This window comes from Microtus oregoni, unplaced genomic scaffold (genome assembly GCF_018167655.1).
Source record: "Microtus oregoni isolate MIOR12 unplaced genomic scaffold, Mior012 000000F_ref0000247, whole genome shotgun sequence".
Classification (NCBI taxonomy): domain Eukaryota; kingdom Metazoa; phylum Chordata; class Mammalia; order Rodentia; family Cricetidae; genus Microtus; species Microtus oregoni.
Genome location: NW_024543059.1, coordinates 95449647 through 95477073, shown reverse-complemented (window position 1 = coordinate 95477073; position 27427 = coordinate 95449647).

The following is a 27427-nucleotide window of genomic DNA, read 5'->3' as shown; positions in this document are numbered from 1 at the left end:
TTTTGCTGACTGGTGGAGACTGCGTCTTGCCCACCTTCCCCTCAATTTTCTAGCTCAGCTCTCCTGACTGCCTTGATGTGTGCGTTCGTTTCCCCATCACCTTCTGAAGAGTCCAAAATCACTGGGTGTTCCTGGTCAGCACCTCGGAGAGTTCCAAACCCATCAAAGCTTTTTAGATATCATCCACTTCTGGCTGGGTGGGTGTTCCTGCTTGAGGGTCAAGACTGGAATTTTTCTTGCTCTCCACCCACTTAGTCTATGGGACTCAGAAAGTACCATGATTTTAGGATTAAGGAAAGAATTTTCCTCCTGTTTTTCTTTTCTTTTCCTCTTCTCTCATGTTTGCTCTTACAGCTTTGCCTGCTTCAGTTTCTCTGATAAGTATGCAACTAGCTTCTCATGGGCCTTCACGCTTTGGATTAAACATTGTATATAAAATTCACTTGTTGTTTTAAAGGAGATGGGGAATGTAGAAGGTGCAGTCGTGTCTTGAAATGAGAAAGCTCTCTCCAGGGATGGGACACACAGATGACTGACTCAGATTTATTACTTAAGGGCTCATTTGATCATATAGAAATGGTGCTCATAGTGCAGATGAAAATATGTAGGACCTCCCAAATTGGGAATACATGCATGGGGTTATAAAGATGGCAAGACAGGAGGAGAGAACTCACATGTGTGAAAGGCTGACTTCCAGGATCAGAACTGGTCCACTGCAAATGCCTTTGGGATGCAGGATAAGTAAAAAGGGATGGTGGGGAGGAAGGAAGTTGAGTGTGTGTTTGAACCCTGGAACCTGATGAAAAACTTGCTTAACCTGGCCTTCTACATATGCTCTTGACTTGCTATTCCCCCTATTCCTTCACAAAGACAATCTGAGAAAGATGTCATCCAACAGTTACTGACCAGTGAGTAGAGACAGATGAGGGATGGTTTTAGGATACATCAACCAAATGATGAGGATTCTTTTACTTTCATACATTGCAGTTTAGAAAACACTTTTGTGTTTGTTTTTGAGGCCTAGGATATATGTGACAGTCAGGGAAGTAACATGCATTCCCATTTCATGCATTAAAGCATGTGGTTCTTGACTGCTCACTACACCCAGGAGTCAGGGCTAGTGTTACTTTCCACAGAGCATGAAGGGTGACTCCTATAATAAAGGCTTATGAATATAGTATCCAGAAAAAGACTAAAAGTTGAAATTAAAAAATCAGAATGGAAACACAAAAAGATTTCTCATGTTCTTGTCATTAGTCTATCCTACTTAATGTCCACTTCCCACACTATCTGGTAGACTCACATCCCACACAGCATGCAGACTCAGGAAGATAGAGGGGTTTACCAAAAGGCACATGGCTAGCAGTGGCCTGGCGAGGCAGGATCTTTGTGCAATGGGTTTTCCACCCAACTATACCATTTCCTAAACAGTTAGGGACCACGTAGGACACAAGTCTGAATGCTGGCCAACTCTAGCTAGTGTGTCCATTCTTCATTCCTTCTTCTCTTGTCCACTGCTACCGCTGACCCAGCTGTCCATGGGTTTTGTGATGCTTTGAGCCCTTCCTAAGCTGCCCCAACTGGCCTCTCACCAGACTCTGGACCTGGTCCTGGCTCTCAGAGAACTCAGATCCGGGTGCTGGGATTAGGGCTTAGCCAGATGGCAGCCAGAGTCAGTGTTGAAATCTAAGTTTGGGTCTCAATAGGAATGCACTTCTGCCAACCCTGCCTCTCCTTCCACTGCAATTAAGCAGAAGGCCTCTTGCTTTCAGGACTCTACAGACACACAGCAGCCATCGCCAGAGATTTCTAAAGGGTTTTTATTTTGTTTATTTGTTTCTGATTGCCATTAGTGGGTTTTAAGACTCCAGATGTCTTTGGGGCTCAACCCTTGATTGCAAGTAGGAGCTAAGTAAAGGAGGCTGACTGCTTGGTAGGACAGGTGGCAATTAAGGATTAAGATGAGTAAATGGGAAGACAGACATCTCTTCTTGCCAGGACTAAATTAAACAGCTGCCTTGCCTAACAGCTCCTGTAGCATCCCAGAGAAGTCTGGGAGGAGTGGGGTAGATGGTGCTTTCTTAGTAGAACTTTAAAAAAGCAATTTCTAGCTAATCTCCAGATTTTCTAGGGAGGCAAGAATGATACACAGAGGTTGTAATTATTGTGTTCTTGTTTTCAATATTTGTTACTTTGACAGGTTATGTAAACATCTGGAACTGTATTCCCTCTCCTGAAAACTTGATATAATGATGATATGATCTCACAGAATGAAACTGTAAATTAAGCAAATGCTGCAAAGGTCTTGGAGCAGTGTCTGGAACACAGTAAATGCACAACAAAACTTCAGTCATTCTCATTATTATCTGTATATCTTGCCTTATTTACTTAGCTAGGGCTTTCAGAGCAGTAATTGGTGATGCAGATCACTTCAGAGATCCTTATATTGTTTCTAAACAAATGGAGCTATGTGTATGGCATCAGCACCAAGTAAAAATGTAGAATGCACCAAGTATGATGTTAGCTATTATGTGAGACAAAAATTCATGTATTAAGAAAATATCCTGGACCAGGACTGAATGAGCATGTGATCAAACTGGACTCTGAAAGTGGCTGACAATGGGGGCTGACTGAGAAACCATTGATAATGGCACTGGGACTTGTTTCTACTGCATGTACTGGCTTTTTGGGACCCGAGTCTATTTGGGTGTAAAGCTTCCTAGGCCTGGATGTAGGGCGGAGGGCCTTGGACTTCCCACAGGGCAGGGTTCCCTGCCCTCTCTTAAGGAGGGAAGAGGAGGAAGGAGGGGGAGTGGGGGAGCAGGAAGGGAATGGATGGAGGGGAAGAAGTGTAAATTTTTGAATGGAAAAAAATTTAAAAAGAAAATATCCTCCTCTAAATGTTTTCTCAGAAGTTTAATATATATATATATATATATATATATATATATATATACATTATACATACATATGTATATACACCCCAAAAGAGATCTTGACTTGTGGGTCTCTATTAGGAACTGTCTTCTGATTGATCTATCAATGAATCATTCATGCTGTAAATTATCATAATGTAATTTTCAATATGCAACTCTACTTACATTTTTAAAGCAAGATTTGTTTTAGTCAAAATTTATCTAAAAACAATGTTATTCTAAATTTTATTGGTTTGCTTTGTGTCTAGGAATTTTACTACTGTAGAATCACAGGTGGTGCCTGGCTGAGCTTTCCTCTGCGCTCATTATGGTTTGAAGGTGAAATGTCCCTCACAGGCTCATGGGTTCAATGCTCGGTCCTGACTAGTGTTTTTTTGGAACTCACTGGGGATATGCCATTGAAGGTTAAAGTTGATCCTGTCTGTGTTGAAACAGTTTCCTCTGCAAGCTCCTGTCTCCATGACCCCCTTTCTCATAACAGACTGAGAATCAATAAAAGCAAGGTCGGCAGGCTGGAAATTCTGAAACTGGGAGGCAAAGAGCCCCTTCTCTAGCTAGTTTCTTGCTGGTATTTTGTCACAGGAATAAGGGAAGTCATGCTTTCATCACTTTTCCTGCTGCTGTGCTAAATACCATGGCAAAACCAGCATAAGGAAGAGAGGTTTTGTCACCACAGGGGAGTCAAGGCAGCAGGAGCTTGGAGCAGCTGGTCACATGGCCTCTGCAGCCATGCAGAAGAACGCTGTGAGCATTTGTGCTCAGCTGGTTCTTCCTCGGTATAGGAAGAGAAGAAGAGAGGAAGGAAGGAAGGGAAGGAGGAGGAGAGGAGGAGAGGAGAAGAGAGGAGAGAGAGAATTGTGTTCTTTTTTAATTACAGTATTTGACCATACATTTAATTACAGTATTTGGTCGTACATTCTTGTACTTGTAAGCAATAAGAAGAGCTCATATTGGCTGCTTCTCTGTTTTTGCTGCTAGGACCCCTGAGTTCTATTACTCAGCTTCACAAATCTCTACAGGTCAGGTTCCCTTGGAACCAATCATTATGGAAATAGAAAGTTTCTGGCTTCTGGTGATTGAATGTTAGAATACAGATACTCTTTCTTCATGTAGGGGCATTTAGGTCATTGTCCACATTGATAATCAGCCAAGCTCTGTGACCATCACCAGCATCCTGGGCTGTAGATGGCAGTCACAAGTGATGCAGGTATCTATCTTACTAGGGCACTGCTGGTGACCCTTGCCTTTCCAAGTGATGTAAGTCATTAAGTGACTTCTGCAAAAATTTTCCTCTATCTTCTACATGCATGCCATAGTTCTCCCCCATCAACATACTAAGTAGAGATAATAAACTTACCTATGGAATGTGCTGGGGTAGGTGGCCTAGAGATTGAGGGAGTGGCCAACCAATGACTGGTCAATCCTAAAGCCCATGCCAGGAGAGTAAGCCAACTCCTGGAGACAGAGAACAGTTTCAGTGGCCATGATTTCCATGGGTGCTCTGTCCTGCTTTGGTGGTTTAGGGCAGGGTAACTTGCTCAGTGATATGCTATAGTCAGACTTTCTTTGGACCCCAAGCTCCCTAATAACAACATGAAAACTTCTTATTAATTGTGAAAGCTTAGCCTTACCTTAGGCTTGTTCCCAACTAGCTCTTAAAACTTAAATTAACCAGTTTATATCAGTCTACATCCTGCTAAGTAACTTGTTACTTTTCCTCTGTACTATACTGGTGTGGGAAGTCATTCTATATATATGTTGCTTTTATTGGTTAATGAATAAAGCTGTTTTGGCCAGTGGTTTAGCAGAATAGAGCAAGGCAGGAATTTCAAGCAGATAGAGGAGAGAGTAGGCAGAGTCAGTGAGATGCCATGTAGTCGCCAGAGGAGAAAGACACAAGCTGCTAGCTGGAACCTTGATAGCAGGCCACGAGTCTCGTGGTAAAGTAAAAAATAATAGGAATGGGTTAATTTAAGATGTAAGAGCTAGCTAGAAATACGCTTAAGCTATTGGTCAAACAGTATTGCAATTAATATAGTTTCCGTGTGACTATTTTGGGTCTGAGCAGCCGGGAACGAGCTAACAGCCTTTATCAACACTGTATGTCCAACTTCCTCACAGTCTCACTGGCAAATTCCCACTTCTCTAATTCTTCCCCGAGTCTCTCTCACTCCCCGGAAGTCTGACCTATCCTCTCCTGCCTAGCTATTGGCTATTCAGCTCTCTATTAAATCAATCAGAAGGTGTTTTAGGCAGGTGAGATAAAGCATAGACATCCTCACACAGTGTGATCAAATATCCCACAACCATATGCAGTGAAGGCACACAGAGTTTATAATGCCCCACTGCATACCAAGGCAGAAGAGAAGCAGCAGCAACCAGATGAGGCCCCTCTGCCTCCCCTTTTAAGTTTATTCTTCTTTCATGCAATACATCCCTACTGAAGCCCCCCTTTCCTCCACTCCTCCCAGTTGCCTCCCACAACTCCCCTCTCCTCCAGATTCACTGCTCCTCCATTTCTCTTCAGAAAAGAACAGGCCTCCCAGGGACATCAACCAAACTGGGTATAACAAGATGCAATAAGATTAGCCACAAACCATGGCTATCATGGCTAGGTAGTCAACCCAGTAGCAGGGAAAGGGTCCCAAGCAGCTCTGGCCCTTTAGGTGGCAGTGGTCTTTCTTTCTTAATTCAGACTTACTGTGTAGTTGAGGATGACCTCGAACTCCCGATCTTCCTTTCTTTGTCTCCACAGACTGGCAGTATAGGCAGGCACTGCTGATCCTGGCTGTGGCTGTATTTTTGACACTATATTGATTTTTTCATTGTCCTGGATGGCTAGACAACTCTCTCCTGCCCTGTGTTTCACAGATTTGACTGTTGATAGACTGAGACTGGGAAATCTCAGTGTGTCCTCTGCTTCTGTAGCTCTCCAGAAAGACCTATGAGGAAGACAGTCTGGGCCCTGGATGGATGACCCCTAAAGGATCTGATTGCCCTTGCTTTGCTCTTGATGAAGAGAGATAATGTGTGTTAGCTGCACTGAACGACCATAATATTTGACTTCATTAGAATCTTACCACAAATTCGCCTCCATCCTGGGGTTCTAATGATGGGGAAGAGCCATTGCCAACCTGGAACCAATGTGAACTATTTTGATTCTCATTGAAGATGAGGCAAGCGGCTGGTGTCAGCGGAGTGGCCTCACAGAAAGTCCAGTCTCATAAACAAAGTCTCTACAATTCAGTCTCATGATCTCATGGTGTCTTACCGCATCAGCCAGATGCAAAAGTTGACTTGCTCCTGAGAATTACTCACCTCCCTCCTGAGAACCCCAATAAAAGGAAGTCACTTTGTTTTCCATATGCTGTCTCTTTTCTTGAGAGGTGATTTCCTGATTAGAGGATTCTTTCCTTCTACACCCTTGAGGACTCAGAGCCCAAGAAGGGATACAGTAGCAGGAAAGAGCTTGCAGGTCAACCTGAGTGAGTGGCCCAGGGATCTGCATGGGGTGGAGTGGGTTTGTCCTTCTCAATCCCAGATCTAAGAGAGACCTAATGGGAGACGGAATTTTGGATGCTCTCTTTCAAGTGGTACTCTCTCCAAAATGATGGGAACCTAGCTTTAGCCTCAACAGACATCAAAGACAGAAATCAAATGAGTTGTGTGTTGTTTCCATAATGACATTAGCATCTAAGCTGTACACTAGGAGCTGAGGAGACACTGATGTCCCCGAGATATGCTGCCAGGTTCAGAACTGAGCAAACAGAAGCATGCTGATGGGTTAGGCCAAGTTTAGCTGAATAGATCTTAATGAGAAAACCCTGCAATTGTGACTAAACAGTGCTGAGTGGGTTCCCTGTCTGCTCTTCTTACGCTGGGAGGCCTCAGACCCGATCCCAAGCTCTAATACACTCAGTTTCTTTATCTGCAAAATGGGGGGAACTCTGCTTGCCTCACAGGGTTGTGAAAGTAAAATGAGATGGGCTTTGTGAGCAGGCCTCTGCAAATGCTAACACTTCACAAATAGAAGCTATTTTTGGTTAAAAAGAAATATTAGACTGTAGCTTTGTTTGCTGGATTTCTCGCACTTCTTCTGATCCCAGTGACTTAGGGCAAATCTCTCAGCCCTAACGTCAAATGTCAGAAAAGGTCCCCACTGTGCTTTGTGAGTTGCAAAACAAATCCTTCTTCAAGTGAAAGAGTCTCTCTCTCTCTTTCCACACACATGCACGCACGCGCGCACACACACAGAAAGAGAGTGAGCAGTGATAGCTACAATTGATATGTATACAATGATTTTTGAAGTTTGATTGTACAGATGGTTACACAACCATGTGAACAAGATGAAAAACTAGTGGAGTGGAATGTGCACATTAAATGAGTAAAATCTGTGTTGTGCAAACTGTGTCTCAGTACAGCTGTTCATTTAAATGAGTGAATTAGGAAATATTAAAATCTACTTTCTGTATGCGCCCTTTCATGCATCTCCCCAGATCCTGAGGGATGCTCCTAGCTAGATACATGTTTCTTCAGGTACAAGAAAATAGAGCCCGGATTCTCCAAAGATATATATCAATGGAAGAGATTATATATATTTATGCATATATAAATATATAATATATAGTGACACCATATTATATACTACCTATATCACATAGCAAACATTTTTATTTTATTTTTATTAAGAATTTAATACATGTATACAATAAAATTTGATCATATCATAACTGCCTCCGGTTTCCCTCTTCCAACTATTCCTGTATTTCTCCAACTTATTTCCCTCCGAACTTCACAGTCTTTTTTTGTGTGTGTGTATTTTGTTTTGTTTTTTTGTAGCCCACTAAGTCCAATTAGTGCTGCCCATATGTGCACAGTTGTGAGGCCATCCCCTGGAGCATGGCAAACCTACCCATGGGAATACCTTCAAGAAAGAATGGTTCTCAATCCCCTAAAAGCTTTCAACTGCCAAGGTGTAGGGCCTGGAGATCATCTCCTCCATCTGTACCAGGAGTTTGATTGTCTCGATCATGTGCAGGTCTGATGTAGGTAACCACGGCTACCGTGAGTTCATGCCCATGACAGCTGTGTCATGCTCAGCAGACAGCATTTCAGAGCAATCTTCCCCATCCGCTGGCTCGCACATCCTTTTTGTTTCCTTTTCCCAGATGTTCCCCTTGGCTGGGAACGACTGATAAAGATACTCTATTTAGGGCTTTGCACTCTTTTTTTTTTTTTTTTTTTTTTGCAGAAAAATACTCTCTTTTTGCAGAACTTTGGCCAATTACGCATCTCTGTATTGACTACTGCTCACTGTAAAACAAGACAAAACAAAACAAAAGCTGCTATAAATTGTGGCTGAGAAGAGCCCAGGTCTATGCATACAGACATAAATATTTAGAAAACGATTTGATGGTTAATCCTGATTGTTAGCTTGTTCTGTGAGATGCTCAGGATGTTAGTGAAACACACTGCTGGATGTGTTTGCAAAGGGCATCTCCAGAGGTGACTGGAATGGGGGACAGGAACCAAAAAGGAAGGCTTACCCTGCAAGGTGGCACTGTCAAATGGATTAGAGACCTAAAGAGACCTATAGCAGTGAAGGGAAGCCAGTCAGCATGTGCTAGTTCTTCCTGGACAAATGTGTCTATGGCTCCTGCCATCACTGATAGGCATCAGCCTCCAGCCTCTGCACCTGAACTCGCACAGATGATTCTCCAAGGAAGAATCAGAGACCTTTGGCCTTAGACAAGGACTACACCATTGTCCTTCATTGTTCTGAGAATTCTAGCTCATTTGACTTCAAATACATACGTATGCATGCATACGTAAGGAGACAGACACATTCTGAGGAATTGGCTCATGCAGCTGTGAGGGTCCCACTGTGTTAGGGAAGCCTCGCATCCCAGAAGGTAGTGTTTTTACTACCTCGAGTCATAGTTGAGCACTAACGTAGACGACCCTCGGGAAACTCATGACACAGAGCAAGTCTTAGTCCCCAGAGGCCTCCTCTGGGATGGCTTGTTCCTATTGGTGGTGGTCGTCAGAGGGTGGCATATGGGGCTGAATAAATCCAGGAAACTTCCTGGAGAAAGTGGCCTTTGAAACTTACGAAGAGTAGGTAGATTAGGTGGTAAGGACTCTACTTCACGGCAGCTATGATTCAGAGATCAGGACTGGGAGAGGAGCCAAGAAATCACTTGTTTACCCCTCTACTGCTTATGGATTCTTCTGTTCCATTATATGTATAACATAAACTTGAAATAGATCAAATAGTTAGAAGCTGGTATTTACATCCCAAGCTGTTACATAATAGGCTTCCAAAGTACTTTGATATCCTGTATTTTAGAAAAATCCAATCCTCACAGCAACGTTTTCAAGTGGCGTCTTCGCTTGCGTCTCCCAGGAAGCTGAGTCTAAGGTAATCGCTTATGCAATGTTAATTTATTAGGGCATGCGAGCCCAAGGAACAGAGGTAAGGGGAGATGGGAGGAAGCCAAGGCTCCAATATATGGATGAATTATCGCGTTGACTGCTGCTGTATGACTGATTGCTTGATTTCCTCGTGTCAACCTCTAAGAGGCTATATAAATTACCTCTCATAACGGTCCATCCGAGAGGAAACAAGAAATGATTTATCCACAGCCAAATGTTGGCCCTTTAGAATGTTGACACCCTCACATCTGGGGGATTACAAACGTGTGGATATGAAGCAGGAAATCCACACCCAGACCCCAGCACCGTTGCCTAGGGGACAACAGGGAAACTGTTGAAAGGCAGGGTGATCTGGGCACAGGAACAAATCAAGGCTCTGTAAGACTGTCTGCTGCTACAATCAAAGTCACCCCGAGCTCAGACACGGTTGTTGAATAGGATGTCTAAAGCTGAGACAGGAATCAGACCCAAGAGCACCCCAGTAGAGAATGAAAGGTATCTGGAACAGTTCACCCTTGTAGTCTTGTGCTCCTGATGACATCTGACACCTAGTTTCCATTTGAAGCCTCCATGTGTGTGAGAACAAAATGAGCTCAACCCCCGTCCCCCTCCTGCAGAGGAATGAGGTACCAGTTCAGTCGCAGAGTGTTTTTCAAGATGCTTGCCAGGAGCAAGCTCTGCAGAGTGATAGTTGGGGAGATAAACTGTATTCCCCATTGTTAGTTACAGCCCCAAACCACAACAGACATGCATGAGGTCCCTTTGGTGTCTGTTCTTTCTGGACTCCTCTCACAACTTGGCCAACTCTTTAGCTGGTCTGGACTGCTTGACAGTTGGGACACCCAATTTTGTCCCCAAGAAGTCTTAGCTATGGCTTCTACAAATTTTCCACTATTACTAACCACAGAAACACCTGCAATCTTCTAGTAAAAGATCCCGGGGTTTCAATGTCTCTCCCACACCAGTTTCAAGTTTGGTGTGGAATTTGCAATATTTTCCTTTTTTGGTTCTTTTTATTGAGCTATATAATTTTCTCTACTTCCTTCTCTTCCTCTCCCCTCCCCTTCTACCCTCTCCCATGATTCCCAAGCTCCCAATTTACTCAGGAGATCTTGTCTTTTTCTGCTTTTCGTGTAGATTAGATCCATGTATGTCTCTCTTAGGGTCCTCTTTGTTGTGTAGGTTCTCTGGGATTGTGAATTGTAGGCTGGTTTTTCTTTGCTTTGTGTCTAAAACCCACTTATGAGTGAGTACATATGATAGTTGTCTTTTTGGGTCAGGGTTACCTCACTCAATATGATGTTTTCTAGACCCCATCCATTTGCCTGACATTTCAAGATGTCATTATTTTTTTCCCGCTGTGCAGTACTCCATTGTGTAAATGTACCACATTTTTCTTATCCATTCTTCAGTCAAGGGGCATTTAGGTTCTGGCTATGACAAACAATGGTGCTATGAACAAATTACTAAAGGTGTATACGAGTTGTAGGAGTTCCTTGGTAGAATTTTTGGGGTCACTTATGGGGATCTACAATATTTTAAGAAAGAAACACTACATGTTACTTAATAGGACTTCTGACAAAGCTGAACAGACTCAGAGAAGGACACTGGAGTGAGAAAGGTCCCGTCCTGCTTATGTTTCCAAATGTTCTGGCTCCTGGGCCACAGCACTGGGCAATGACTTCTGCTTCATTCTTTTGAAGAGGTTACTCTGAGCTCTGCAATGTTGCCCCCAGACTAGAATTGTAGATGGGGTTTTAGCACCTTATTCCTTCAGTCTATTAGACCAGCAGTTTGCCAGGTGGGATAATGACACTCATAATAAGAATAAGGAATCCCGTGCCTATGTGTCCATTGTCACATCCCCTTGCCGAAAAAGAAGTCATCTGATCTTGTGTGGGTTACCAGATTGGTAAATGAAGCCAGCCCTGGATCAGGACGAACTGATGGAAATAAAGGATTTCTGGCCTCCTGTTGAGTCTCTTTGATGCACAAAACCATGAGCAAGAGAGAGCACACGGAAGCCTGCTTCTAAGTTTGATGGGTGGGCATCTTTCTTTCATCCATGACTTCATTCATGCTCCCATGTTCGTGTTCTTCATGGGCTCATTGTGCTAGGACAGGAGTGACCCAAGAGAGGCTCAGGAGCACCCCAGGATGAGGGACTTTTACTGCAACACATAGAGCGTTCTCACCCCCTCGGCTTCTGTCCTCCAACTTTTCAGTCATACTCCCTTCAACCCCAGACTACTCAGCTGGGCCACCCACCAATCCTAAGGAGCTCTGTGCTGTACCCACAAAAGCTCAGTCCCAAGGTGCTGTTTTAGTTTATTGGTAATCCAAAGTCCCGAGCACTAAGAGTCTGAATTCTGGGAGAGAGAGTTTGTCGTAGACACGTGAAATGGGTGGCTGGGTTACATGTGACATGGGATTCATTTGTGTATTGTGAGCTAACGTGGGCCTGACTCTAAAACTATGGCTTCTCGTCAGTAGTCGGTTGTTGCTGTGCTCATCAGACTTTAGGATTTGCTGGGTCTGGTAGTAATCAGGTAGGGGCAGCTCAGGTGACATTAATCATTTGTTCTCTGTGCTCAGACATATCTGGCTCCTACTAGGGAACCAAGTAGCAGATCCAGGAACTATTTTCAAAAGGAAATGACTTCTCTCTTACAAAAAGTTCTATCCCCTTTCCAGAACCTTGGATTCTGCACTTCAACTCAACAATTAAGATTTCCAATAGGAGCAACCTTACCCACTGGGTCATCTCAAACACCTCCAGATGCTGAGTCACGCATCCCCAGCAGCAGGTAGGTGCTAGTGCAGAGTTCCTTATTGCTCATAGCCCTATTTGAAGTTGGCTATGAGTCATTCAATTTTTTTTGGCATATTAATATGCCTTAGTGAGATATAGTCTACACCAAAGTCCCAAATCTGCCATCACTATGTAGTAGCAGGTTCACACAGCAATTTGTCCTTTACATTAAAGATAGTATCTAGTAAACATCAAACCATAGAACCCCTAAAATGTCACCAGTGTGTGAGATTCCTGGATCTGTTTATGCCTCCTCTCTCACACTGTAGCATGCAAATGTTTTCAGGGCATCTAGATTGCTTGTCACCCTCTGTGTACTGAGTGCAGTCATGGTCTCTGCTGGTTGGTTTGCAGATGGTACAAACTAGAGACACCTGGGAAGAGGACACCTCAATGGAGGAATTGCCTCCATCAGATTGGCCTATGAGCATGTTTGTAAAGACGTTTTCTTGATTGATGATTGATATGGGAGGGCCCAGACCACCATGTGTGGTGTCATCCCTGGGCAGATCATCCTGGCTTATATAAGAAGGCAGGTGAGTAAGCTAACATATGAGCAAGCAGCATCCCCCTGTGGTTTTCACTTCAATTCCTGCCTCCCCGTTCCAGCCCTGAGTTCCTGCCTTGAATTTCCTCCAGGATGGACTGTAACCTGTACGGCATAAACCCTTTTCTTCCCCAAGTTGCTTTTGGTCCATGCTTTCTTACAACAACAGAAAGGTAACTAGAACGGTGAGATCTCACTTGTAGTACATAATGGTATTCTGCAGAAATCTAATATGGTAAAGGTCTCCATATTATGATGAAGAAGAAGGAAGTTAGCATTTCCCTGGAGAATGACAATGAACGTATATTGCTGTCTCTGCCATATTCAGGTAACTACATTGATCTTATTGATGGGGGTTGAGAGCTATGTCCTCAAAAGCTGAATAGTGACATCTCAAATGTCATTAATTTATCTTCATTAAGATATCATATCCACCACAACTATAATTAGGACTACTTCCTTAAATTTATGGTAGGCTAGATATAGTGCCTAAATGCATTTTTGTTTATTCTATTTAAATGAAATGAAGATGAGAACATTTAACTGAATAAGACTTTGACAGTTGTACTAACCTTTGATCTTTCCCAGACTGTGTTTCTGATTCCTACTTTGGTAAGTGTAGAGAGTAGGAAGTTGATCAATTTCAGAGTCTTCCACTTGGCTATTACTAGCTTTGTGACCCTTATTTCACAGGTCAGAGAACCAAAGTGAGCATTCTGCTAACTACATCTGTCTGAATTACATATACTTGGAGACCAGGGCTGTGATGATGGATCATGCCTGCAGAGTCAATGGACTAACTGCGGATGGGCTAGGGGCAGGATTCTACTCATAAACATAAAGTAATTCTCTAACCTATGATGGCATTGTAGGACGTGAGTGAGAACTCATGTCACGCTGTCAGAACCTGTGCCCAGTAGTTACTGAAAAGTCAAGGTATCCTACTGACTAGACAGTGGCAAACGGTCATGTGCTCCTATTGGGAAGGACCAGAAGAATGTTTGGCATGTGTCATTGCTGTAATATTTTGGGTCTTTCCTGGAGACCCAGTTTTCTCTTAAGCTGGTGGCCTCTGGAACTATTTGATCCCTGAGATTAGTGAAATAAATGAGTGACTGACTAAATAAAAAATATACACTTTAACAGATAAATAGCTCTATATGTGCATGAATTTTATACATGTATATGTATATAAATCTGAGAAGCACACACTATCTATGGTAAATAACTGTGTATAAGTACATGTATATAAAGGTGAGGAACAGCAGATGATTCTAGGGTCATCATGGGATGTTAGCCGTTATCCAGGGTGCTGACAATGCACATCCTCCCCACATCTACATTCAGTAGAGTCAGACTGGTAGCTGGAAAACGGCTATGGTGGAGGTACTTATACTGTGGGGATTGGAAAATGTCCATAAAGAAGGATTGTCTTTTCACTTGAGGATGGTTGTTAATCACTTACCAGCATTTTACCACAGAGAACCCTCATATGCAAGACACATTGGATTCTACCCTTGCTCTACGTCACAGTGACCATAACTGCCATGTTTCTGCTAAGTAAGTGCAGCCCCCAAGTGCTGCCTTTCTTCATTCTTATCAAAGTCACTGCTGCCAGGAATGCTAATCCCACAAACAGTTCCAACTTAAGGAGGAAAGCCATCATTTAGCTTCTCAAGGTGACTAGCGCCTCCCTTATCTAAATGTCCCTCAGTGCTCCATTGCAGAAAATCCTGGAAGATCTGGGTGGTTAATGAGCTCTCAGATCTCACCTCGCACATCATGCTAACATTCTTGCTTTCTTGAGCCTTCTGATTTCTTCTCTGATACCAAAAGGAGTCCCCCAAGTCTTCATTCTCTTTCCTAGGGCCAATGCCCTGACACGCTCTAATGACATTGTATGTTCTCTTGTAAGAATATAGGTGAAATCACCTACATTAAGCAGTATTTCTTATCTGGGTTTCAATTTGACTCCTACTCCGCCAAAGACTCACTACTTAGGTTACTCTAGTTCTTGAGCACAGAGAATCTACAAATCATTCAGCACGCAACTTTTTTTCCTGAACCAAGAACTACATTTCCATGTTTGTGGTAGACTGAGATCTTATGAACTTATGGAGGCATAATGAATGGCAGCCGATATTGAAGAGAACAGTCATTATTTTGTTAGAAACCTGCCTCACTTGCAGTTTACATAGCTCTCAGGCAAGAGGAAATATTTTCTACCAACAAGAGGAAATAATTTTTTTCCAACTTGCAGATAAACCTAAGAGTTCTAAATTTTTAGGCTTATCCACCCGAATGCTCCCACTCTGGGTTTCATAATTCCTGTCTTTTCCTAGCTGAGCTTCAACTCAAATGTATGACAGTAGGGGTTGTGGACAGCATCTTCTTGGCAGATAGAGCATCCTTGTGATTAGATTCTGGGCTTGATTTTCAGCACCGTGTGTCCTGCAGCTTTCGGAAATAAAAGTCTCTGTAAAGCTCCCATAGAGAGTCTCTAACATTTACATTTTTCTTTGGTTTGGCAGATAACTTTCCTAAGCCTTTAGTTAAGGCTTCCGATGTGGCTAACAAACTCCAACTCATTCCCTATTATCACCGATACCACAATACTTCTCAAGTATCATAGCTATTGCATATTCCAATACGTCTTCCTGTACTTCATTTCAAGTCACCAGGTATTTATATGTTCAGACTTTAGACCTGAGATGTATATGCTACAGACTGTCACTACCCTCCTCATGGTTATCAATGGAGTCCTTATTGCTCCCAGAGAATAAATACTCCACTTCAAAATCTCATCCGAAAGTCTACCTTCTCGGTCACTCCTGAGATAACTGTGTTGATCTGTGTTCCTAACAGAACAGACTGATAAAAAGATGCACAAGCTTTTAATTTAGTTTAGTTTTTTTTTAAATTCATCCCCAGGACCAAAATGATCAAGAGGGAAGCAGGGAAGAACAGCGAGCTCCTCTACTGTGAGGATGTGTTATGAACTGGTAGCTGGCAAAATGTGACGGATTACCTAGATTCTCAAGACGATCTTTAAGAAGCCATGCAAACTGTAATTAGCAAACTCCACCCAGGAAATGAACTACTGAAGAATTATCTATGGATTTTGTTTTGTGGTGGTCAAAGTTTTGCCCCAAGGACTATTACCTCCATTACATTTTGGGGTTGTCTTTGCGTAAACAAGGACCAGAAAGATGTCCCATCCTCCCCATCAACAAGTAACCCTTGAGCTAGGAGACAGGAGTTGTACAACAGAGTTAAGAGAAAATGCACTGTTATCATAATGTCACTATGCAACATTTAGAGCCTACATAAACCCGAAAGCTTCAATGGCAAATGGGATACGAGACAAGTGAAATCATAGGACCCAAAGGGGCACATGAATATCTGGTACAAGGACACAGAACTATAAGATCCTCAGGGGGAAGAAGCCATGTCTTACTCATTTTAGGAGCCCTGCCATTATTCTTAGTACATAGCTGTACAATCAGTAAGTCTGTAAGTATCAATTGAATGAGCCACATTATTTTACCCACTTTAGAGATGCAGGGGGAAAACGTCATTGATTGTACCAATGACATCTAAATGCAACACCCTCAGTAAGTAGAAGACCAGAAGCTGGGACTCCTGTTAGCTATGCTGAAGATTACTAACTCTCAGTCACTTTCTTGATACATACAGCCGTGTGTGTGTGTGTGTGTGTGTGTGTGTGTGTGTGTGTGTGTGTGTTTGGGGATGTGAGTTAAAATCTATGTGGTCTTCTTCCAGAACTTGGTTTAGAAAGCAATAGAAGGTCAGTAGGCAACCACACCTTGTTCCACATATTTTTCTGAATACCAGACTGTCCCAAACAAAGGGACTGATAATGAACATCACCTGAGTCTCTGTATGCCAACAAAATCCTTGATCTGGCTGTGTCTCCTTCAAACAGGATAGAATACAGAGTTCCTGAGGGCTGACTCTGCACTTCTTGTACCCTTCAAATACCTATTTGGCCTCTTTTTCCTCGCTGTAAGAGGGCAGAAGCACAGGCTCCTCCCCCTTTCTGCTTCCTAGCCTTGGGAACATTAATCATCAACCTTTCTCGAGACCTGGCAGCGAAGACGCAGCGTCTAACTTCTTAATAAACTCATACTGTCATTGAAGATGACAGATGAGTCTGGCAAAGCTTGGAGCATCCCAACTTCCCAGCTCACCAAGAGCAGGGAAGAATCCAGCAAGGAATAAGAGGAGGAATTACCCTCTGGGCCAAGACCCCATGGGTGGGGCAGGAGAGTCAGCTGCCTTCTCTACTCCTCTCCTCCTATCTGCTCTCTCCATGACGTCTTCACCATGTTTACTGCAGAGCCAGATGGTTCAGCTGTCCTTTCTCCTAACAATGCAATTTGGTGTGTGGAATGTGGTGTCTAACACTTTCCTTATATTGAGTGACAGGTAGGCAGTGCTTTCTGAGTTAGATGCTACAGCCCCATAGGTGGAAACAAAGTTTTCATATCTTTACCCCTCTTCCCTCCTGAGCTAGGAGGATGGACAGGCTCCTGCTCAGATACCTGCAAACTCTTTGGGTGCAGCTTTCCTGCATGTTTGCCCACTCCCTGGCCTTTCCTGTCATCAGGGTCTTACTCTGCTCTCCTGCTGGCTCCATGGTCTTTGTTTTCTCCAGAGAAAGAATTTGGACAAGAGACGCAGAGCACAGCATAGAAGACAGGATGGCTTTATTACGGAGGAAAGAGAAGTGATCATGGCCAGTGGCTAAAGGAACCACTGCTTCAACTCCATCTTAAACAGGTTTTAGGCTGTTCCTGAAGTTTGTAGAACAGACATATTCCCTTAAAGTGTGTTTTCCTGCCCAGTTGATTGACAGGCCCAAACCCATTGGGTTACTATAAAGGAAGGGGGCAATGGCATATCTTTTTTCTCAACCAGGGAATCTTCAGCCAGGCTGTCATCTTATTGTCTTCTTGGTAGTTCAAAATGTCATGTCTCCACCCAGAACCAGCACGCATTTCAGATCCTGTTTTGTAGACCAGTACTTCAAGCCCTGGAGTTTCCTCCCTCTCCTTCCACAGGGCTGATTAACAGGGAGGGGTCCGTTCCCAGTGCTTTTTAAACCTGATCAATCTCTCTTGACAGCCAGGCTAGTTACACTTTGGGCTTTCACTCGAAAGATCACGTTGAGCCACTGGGAGTCTGTACCTGTCACTACTGAATTACCTGGGAAGCCAACTGCTGTTTATAGCACCCAACCCCCAAATCCCTGCCAGCAAGTAACTAGTCTTAACTTCTGTCCACAGACAATTTCAAAGGGCACAGCAGTGGGCTGAGCGCTTTGTGGAAATCATCTCCCTTCACCAGTCCCAGCAGTCTTATCAGATAGGTTGTTTCTGGCAGTCACTAGCAGAATCTGTAGCCCAGGTTGTTTCTAGCGGTCACTGGTGGAGTCTGCAGCCAGGAGAAGCTGAATGATTTGTTCAGCGACACAATGAGTGACTTCCAGGCAAAGTCAAACTCAACTACACGTCTGCAGATTCTAAACCCCACTCTCATCATTTAAGGCAAACAAGTGAATGATGGGCTCTGTGCTAGGAAATTCCACATCTGTGCAACACACATCCTAATTCAAGGAAAGAAAAGGGAAATCCTGATCTGTCAGCAATGGGCAGTCCTGAGATTTAAACTTATTTGACTGTCAAATCCTTCTGTCTTTCCTCCTTTCCTTCTCTCCCTCCCATCCTTCCTTCTCCACTCCGTTTCTCAGTCTGTCTGTCTGTCTCTGTTTCTTTCCCAATTCATCCTGCACTTTTTTCAGCCAAGGTTAGACTTTTATCTTAGTGTTCCTAACAGATAATTTATGCAGTGTGTCTAGCTCGGTATTTGGCACTTGGAAGGAAATTGGATCACGTGACTCCCCACTCCCTTCAGCCTCAAGACAAGCTTCTTGTTTTTTTTTATTTTTTTTTATTTTGATCCTTGCTTTCCTGGTAGGAATAAAAGGGACAGCTTTTATTTGTCCAGCCACACGGTGGAAAGAGGTGTTGTCTCTTAAAGATGGTGACATTTCCCCTGTTTGGAGAGCTGTGCCCTATAGAGGGTCTCGCCGTCCCCTTGAGGGCTGCTGGGGTGGGGGGGAAGGTTTGCAGACACCACGTCAATGGGCTGGCTCCTTTCTGGCAGAAGTAATGAAAGCAAAAATTTGCAAGATCTCCTCATACAGGCTTTGTTTTTCCCCTTTTTTCTTGTTTTGCAAAGAAAGGTCCCTGCTGGCCTTTTAAGTCCAAGGAAAACTTAACAAACACTTTCTGCAAAACCCCCTTGCTTTTTACTTTGCATCAAATAACCTCCGCAACTCAGGAGCTTTGCGCTCCAATCCTTGCAAAGGAGGAGCGAAGAAGCAGGATATTGAGTCTCATTAAGTTTCTTTGCTATGTCAGTCCTTCTTCCCAGAGGGGGATGTAATGCTCACTTCATAAATACTCAGCCCGTGCACAAGTTGGCAGCTCCTTGCTCTCAACTTTACATTCTTGGCTAAGAGTGTGTTCCTGGGGATTTTGAGAAAGCCTCCCCAAATACCTGCTTTCTGACTTTCTCGGAGCTTTGCTAGAGATAGGGTGAGGTTGTGGCTGCTCTGAAGTCAACTTCTCCTTGCTAATGAAGCTCCTAGCTTAGTGCTCTTCCCTAGCTCTCTTGAGGGGGTGGCCAGCTCCCAGCTTTGCATCACCTCCTTTCTCCTGAGCTTATTCTCCTTTTCTGTAGGACTTTGCCCCTGCGAGGAATGATGGTAACTGACCTTGGCCTTGGTCCTTTTTGGGTCTCCTGCCCAGTGCAGGCTAACAGAGTTTTTCTCTTTGTGTGTGTGTGTATGTGTGCACGTGTGCGCGCGCCCACCACACACACATGACCAAAAGTCAACCTCAGATGTCTTTCCTTATGTACTTACTGTTCACCTGGTTTGCTTGTTTTCTTTTATTGTTTTGAGATTATAATACAAACACACCATTTTCCCTTTGCTTCTCTCATGGCCCGGAGCTTGCCAAATAGGCGAGGCTGTCTAGCCAGTGAGTCAAAGGGCTCTGCTTGTTTCTGTCCCACTGAGTTCTCTGATGCTTTATGTAGATTCTGGGGATTCAACTTAGGCCTTTATTCTTGCACAGCAAGAACTTTACCAACCCAGCTTCAGAAGATCTGAACTTGCTGTCTAACTGACTATGTCATCTCCCTGGATCTGCCCTGAGAAACTTTATTGAGCACAGACGGAAGTCTTTTCTAGGGTGGGCCTCTTGAGTTTTGATATTGATCTGTTTTGGTGGATTTTATGACACAGAGTGTTGAAACCTGATGATGGGGGGGGTCCTCTCTAGAATAATCAACTAAATACCTTGTATAACTTAGCTACCATTCTAAGTGATTTTCTTATTTGATGCTATAATAAGCCCAGGTGTGAGAACAGCCCCCATTAGGACAAGGAGACTGAGGCTTGGAAGTCAGATCACTTTCCCAGCAAGTGGGAAAACAAGAAGTGGTAGAGCCAGGACTGTACGCCTCTCTCTCACACCCTGACTTTCAAGTTCTCTGGGATTATGTTGAACACGGGCTCAGAGGAAGACATAATTAGTGTACTTTGCCTGGCATTTAGGTACTTGTGTAAGTGCTTGTCCACTCCTTTCTTAGCAACCTCAGTTCCTCACTCCCCATTGTGAAGATTCTCTTCTGTATTCTCCATCCTAAGTTCACTGGACAGCTGGAGCTGCCAGAGTCAAACCCTAGTATCTAAGCTCGGCCACTCATCTCAACAAGCCAGTTAAACAAGCAAGCAAGAGCACACGGCAGAGAAAAGGGATTTATTTCATGTGACAACACTGGGAAGAGGAACGAAGAGGTTTAGTGACCCCCCCCCCCCAGGCTGTCTTTTGGATCCTGACATAGGTTTAGGTTTCAGCAGAGGCAAACAGTATTCATAATCAAACAGTCCTGATCAAGGTCTGGTCCTCCTCATCACTGAAATATCATTGACTCATTCTCATCTGTGCTGTGAATTGATTTGCTGTGAATTTTTTATCTAGAGGCAAGCTTCCTCTCTGACTGGTGCCAGGGCTCCAGCATTTCCTTGTTTAGCATGGGATTTCTGGGGAGAGTTTCTTTGTGGTCTCTCAGCTCAACTGTCTGATAGACAAAGGGATGGATGCAAGTATCTATGTGAGGACATCTTTGCTCCTGCAAGAACAATGACTATACCGTTCCCCTGTGTCGTTCATAGTCATGTGTCCGCTGCCTCTTTCCTTGACTGCCTGCTCCTCTTCATCTGTTCTCATTGAAACATCACCTCACTTTTCCTCCAAAACAGGTCCCAATTTATCTACCCCAAGACAATTTTCTGCTCATCCTTTCCTGTTTATTTTCCTCACTCAGATTTATCTGTGACTGATTTGGGAAGCGGATAGCAAGGTGGATGGGAAAGCAACAGAAATTCTGGTCCTGAAGATCATCCTCCAGAGAGACTCTTGACCCAGGGTGGCGCATCCCCTCTAAAGTCCCAGGCATTTTTCCTCTACTACTTCATTCACTTATTTTATGAGTATGATCCATCCTCATGTGTAACACTGAATTAAGATTGCAGAAGTCCTAGTTGATATGACATAACACTTTCTCTTGACATACTTGCAGAAGTTGGTCTGGTGGTACCCACACATCCCAGAGACAGGAAGCAAGTTGCATCATCTTAGTGCTTAACATGTTGCTATAGGAGACATTGCCTTGGTTAGTAACAGGGAAACCAGGTCAAATGTCAGAGGTCACATTTGAGTCTGACTCTGAAGGGTGTTTTTATTTTGAAGATAAGCTTTCCAAAACCTGAAAATGACAGCATAGAAGAAATAGTTCTGATTATATAAAACAACCTGGGGGAGGTGAACCTGAGAAATAGGATATAAATATAAACTGAGGTCAACACAGAAAACCAATTTCATATTAGAGAGAACACTTAAAAATGAATCGTAAGGGCTCAGTGGTACAGTACTTACTTAGCATGCGCAAGACCCTACATCTGATTTCCAGCTTGTCTCTTTGTTACCCCACCCCCCACATAAAGCAATCATAATATTAGAGAGTAGCTCATCTAAATTCTATAGTGTATGTGATTAATCATTTGAAGGTTCTTAAGGTGGAGAAAGAAATTACCAAAAGAAACTGAAATAGTCAGGCAAAGAAGTTGGGTAACTTCTCCACAGGGCAACATGCTTAGGAAGAACTGTAAGGTACGAAATAGGGTCCAAACAAAGACCATGGCAGTGGTAATGGACAGGGAAGCACAGCCATGAAAAACACTTCGTTGGCAAGTTAAATGGGACTTGTCATTTGACTGTGTATAACGAGAGGGAGGGAGGATAAAGCTAGGGCATCAGACATAGGGAAGTCAGAGGAAATGGAGGTCTTGGTAGAATGGAGGGTGGTAGAAAGAAGAGATGACAAGGGCAGTCGGGACCTGCAGGGTCTGAAACGCTTAAAGAGCCTCCAGCAGATTTGTTGATAGTTTTTAATTGCTGGATTTGAAATCTGTGATTTTTCACATTCTGGGCAAGCACTGAGCTGCATTGTCAGCCTATATTACTTTTTATACTGTTACTCACAGTGTTCCCAAAGATTCAGAAAGAAAATCCTTCCAAGCTTCTCTCTACCCTTTCATTAATTAAATCCCAAGTTCCTGCTCCTTCTCCAGAAAAGTTTAGACCTGGGAGCATCTGTTTGCCTTCCTATTGATACTGATGACCTTGATCTTAACATGAATGAGAGCACTGCTTTCTTCTCTGAGTTGTTGTCCTTTATTAAAGTCAGCAAGGTATTGATTTTCTGAGCATGCTCGGTTGGGAATTCCTCTCTAACAAATGTTCATCCTTGCCCAGCATCACTCACTCCAAGATGGTTCCTACATGTGGAGGCCCTCTATGCTTTGGGCACATTGAGAAGCGTGTCAGTGATTCATCAAGGAATTGAAGACAACCAAGATTGGAAGGGGAAGGCTAAGAGAGGAAAACCTGCTGATTTTCCTTCTCAACAGTAATGACGAACAGTCCAGAGATACTCATCATTTACCAAGAATACTCACTTGATTCTCACTCTAGGAGGGGAAAAACCAGTTTGGTACAAAAGCATTTACTGACCATTTTCTAGGGGCCAGACAGAGGTTTGGGGGATATGGAGATTAATAAAACAAAGCCCTGATCTCTAAAGACAAATAATGCAACAAAAACGTAGGCCCCTAGGAAATACATAACATAGTCCAAATATGTGTAAGGCTTAGGACTTGAGCGAAGCCTCCTCTCTGACACAAGAAGAGAGTCCACAGAGTATGGGCTGCTCTGTAGAATTTGGAAAAAAATGAAATGGAAATGAGATGGAGGCCATTCTAAGCAGAGGATGCATGGGGGGGAACTTAAGTATGATGCCTTCATGGGATACAAGAAGTCCTGTTGGCCAAAGAGGAGTGGAGGTAGGTACTTTAGGCTGGGGAGAAGGTTCTGGTGATCTCTGGAAGAGATAGGCAGGGGCTATCCGTGATTCCACCAAAGATCATGTTGGTCACACTAAATGACTTTCTCCTTTATTTGGTAGGTTTAGGACATCCAACAAAAAATCCTATAGAAAGAATTTAACTTTTATAGGAAAAAAAAAGGCACAAGTTTAGTTTTGGAAATTGTAACCTTAAACTTCCAGGTACACCCAGCTTTTTGAGACTGAAACATGATACTGTCATCTACAAAATTTACATTTGAAGACCATGCAATTGAGTTTTTTAAAAAATTGTGTAATGTTTTAAGTATGATTTTGTTTCATGCTGTATTCATAGCTACCCTTGACCACAAAGGGCTGCATGTGATTACAGACCACAGACTGGACATGCTTGATTGTAGATATGCCCAAATTCAACTCTTCAAAATAGATATATGAGATTGGAACTTGGGGAAGGTTTGGGGAGGAGAGACACAGGCAAGAACCATCACTTGGTGGTAGTGGTTGAACCAAAATAAAGGACAACACCCACCACCCCAAGGCAATGTGTAGAGTCAGTGACAGAGCTCTAGACAACAACTTAGGGACCATCAACATTCACTGGGTGAGGAGAAAAAGGGAAGCTCAGGTGAGAGATAGACAAGGAATGTCCAGAATATTCCAGAGTCTATATTCCAGGGTCTATAGCACGAATAATAAGAACCCAGAGACAGATACTGGGGTTTAACCTGAAGATCAGAAAAGCAAAACAGCCAGCCACTGGCTCTTATCTCTTTCTCAGACCAAAAATGGGTGAGATACTGTCTCCATGAATACTGAAGACTCCACACTCCACCCTCCACTTCCTGTCTCTTCTCACTTATATTCCTCTCTCTGCCCCACCATATCACTCCTATCCCCACCTCCCTAGAGCTGGGATTAAAGGTGTGTGATCCCACGTGTTGGGATCACTTTTGTGTGAAATCTATTTCCCTTTTGGGCAGATTCAGTCTTGTGTAACCCAGGTTAGCCTGGAAATAAATAGGGAAGACAGAGGAAATGGAGGTCTTGGTAGAATGGAGGGTGGTAGAAAGAAGAGATGACAAGGGCATTCGGGACCTGCAGGGTCTGAAACGCTTAAAGAGCCTCCAGCAGATTTGTTGATAGTTTTTAATTGCTGGATTTGAAATCTGTGACTTTTCACATTCTGGGCAAGCACTGAGCTGCATTGTCAGCCTACATTACTTTTTATACTGTTACTCACAGTGTTCCCAAAGATTCAGAAAGAAAATCCTTCCAAGCTTCTCTCTACCCTTTCATTAATTAAATCCCAAGTTCCTGCTCCTTCTCCCGAGATTAAAGGTGTATGCCACCACTCCCTGACCTGTATGGCTGACTAGTATAGCTGCTTTGTTCTCTGATCTTCATGCAAGCTTTATTTATAAAAACAGAAATATTATCCCACTATAAGGGTCAAAAGAGTGAAGGTACATTTTCAGGAGAAGTGGTCATTAAAGCCAAATGTAGGGGAGACAAGTAAACTTATGGACTGGAAAGGGTCCTGTAGCCTAAGCAAATAGAAGAATCTATTATTACAGGTGACATAAGAAGGAGGAATGTCTGGTCCCTGAGGAGGTGAGAGGGTGTAGGTGAGGTTAGCCTTGGGTAGGAGAGGGAGTAGGTGAGGTTAGCTTTGGGTAGGAGAGGGAGTAGGTGAGGGTAGCCTTAGGTAGGAGAAAGGCAGCTTTTCTTCCAAGGGAGTAGAGAAAGGGCAAGACCACTGACAGGGCAACCATTATGAGCGTGGGGGAAGGAGGAGGGAAGGAAATGAAATCGATCTGAGGCTAACATGAGTTAATTGTGGGAAATCACATTATAGCGCTTTGACCCAGCATTATTGTGATGGATATTGCTATATACAACAAAAGCATTCCAAACCCTGGCTGGGGGCCCACATCTATGACAATGCCAAATTCTGTGGTCAAAGACTGGATAATTCTTGGAGGTGGTGTGAGGAGTCACTGCCAGTAATGGAAAGTGCTTCAGAAGGGAAGCACAAATGGCTTTGGAACGGAAGCTGGTGTTGTAATTGCCATGTTGAGAGTGTTCCCTAACTCATATGCCCGATTGTCCTCCCATCTCCTGCCCAGCTTGCTTAAAAATAAACACCGGTTAAATGCACAACTGGAAAGGCAAATTTGGCAAACTGGCATTTCATGGCTGGATAATTGAAAGTGTACCATGCATGTGGCATAGTTAAACCCTGGTTTTAATAGTTCTGTTCTTAGTGGGAGCCCTGCGTGTAGATCAAGTCTAGGGTTGAAAACTGAGGAATGAATTAGAAACACTGGAGGGTTTTTCAGAGCCTGTCAGTTTCCCACCCAGAGTTAGAAGGTTTCTGTGTCCTTTTGCAGACCACACCAGTTCTGCGCAGACGCCGTTAGATTAACTTCACCACCCTCACCCTTCCTTTATTTTTTCCTCCTTTCTTGGCAGCTAGATCTTTTTTTCTTCTTTGTACACATCACCTCTTGATCTCTATCCTTCACCTGCTATGAAAACTTGCCATCAGCACAGGAACACAATTTATATTAGTCCCCACAATTTATATTAGTCCCCTACCCCTTAATGTAAACCTAAGAAATGCTGTTTACTTCTCAAGGGTTACACAAAGATCTTCCCTTTGAATTCCCTTAGAGGCTTTGCTCCCTTTGGAAAGGGGTTAGGCATTAAGAAGCAGGAGTGAGCCAGTCTGAGAGATTGATACTCTTCTTAGTACACAGGAATGTCCTCTGAGAAGGGTGGTGCCTGGCTTCTGCTGGAACTGTGGCTTTTGTCTGTGATGGGACAAATGAGGCCCACTGGAGTCACTACTGTCCCAGGCATAAGTGATGAACACCCAGCCTCTAGGAATGCAGGCCCATCTTCCATACAGCTCTCTTCCTAACCACTATTGTCTGCTGAAAGCAAACATCAAGGCATTGCAGTGACATCCCAGAGACAGCCTTTGAGAAGCTCCCTCTTTTGCATTTTGCTAGTTTTCTATTTTTTATGTCTTTGCTTGTATAAATTGAATAGAAACAGTATAAACACTTGGATAAAGAAAATTGTGAGTAGGAATGCAGTCTTATTTTATTGCCTTCTTCCAAACCCTAGTGGTTTTCCTTACTCCTTCATTGAGGCCAGTGGCTGTGGCTCTTTAACTGAACATGAACATAGCTAGATGCTTGCAGTTGAGGGCTTGAGTCAGTGGTTTTGTGCAAACTATTTCATTTAAGCCTCATCTTCAGGCAAACATCTGCATTTTGGGAAAGTCCTGTTTCTCTAACCTTGTTCTAAGCATTCTTCTATGTCAAAGGATGAAAAATCTAATCTGACAGTATGTGGATTATTTATACGGATAAAATCCCACCAGGCTTCTCATGATGTACTACAAGCACTTGCTATTCTGCTCTTCTAGTCCCAGGAAAACCAATTGGAGCTGACATAGTAATCAGTTCCCCCTGGGAACATGGCTCCTTTAAAAACGTTCAGTTTCCAGTAGAAAAGACCATGGAGCCACAGATCCATCATCTGAGAAGCTGTGACTCCGCAGGCCTAGGTCAAATATCAAAATAAGTCTCTGTCACAGACCACGGCTAGACTGGAGCTGTAGTCCACTCTCAAGTCGTATGTCTGCCTTTGTCTTTGGAGGGAACATTAGCATCAAGGAAGCCAAGAATGATGGAGAGCCTGTACCCAAAAGTGGGCCTTGGGGGAAAAAAACCTCATATAGAAAGCAAAATTTTTGGAATATTTTTCCTGATTATGAAAGTAATATAAATCCACTGAGGAAATTTGAAAAATAAAAGCTTAGAGAAGAAAATTAAAATTACTCATCATTTCATCTAGCCCTGTCATTTTTTTAGTTCTTTGCATATTATTTTACAAACTGTAATTATAGCACATATGCAATTTTGTGTCTTGAGTTTTGTACTTTATGTTGCATTATGAATGTAACAAGTTTGACTAAATGACACAAACACATTGGGGTAGAGACATTCACTTTTACAATGATTGTGGATATTGTCATTGCCTTGCTTCTTGCTATGGCAAATGTCTGATAAGAGTGACCTAAGGGAGGAAGGATTCATTTTGGCTCACAGATTCAGGGGTTTAACCCATGGTTGTCTGGTCCCATGCACTTGGGCAGAATGTCAC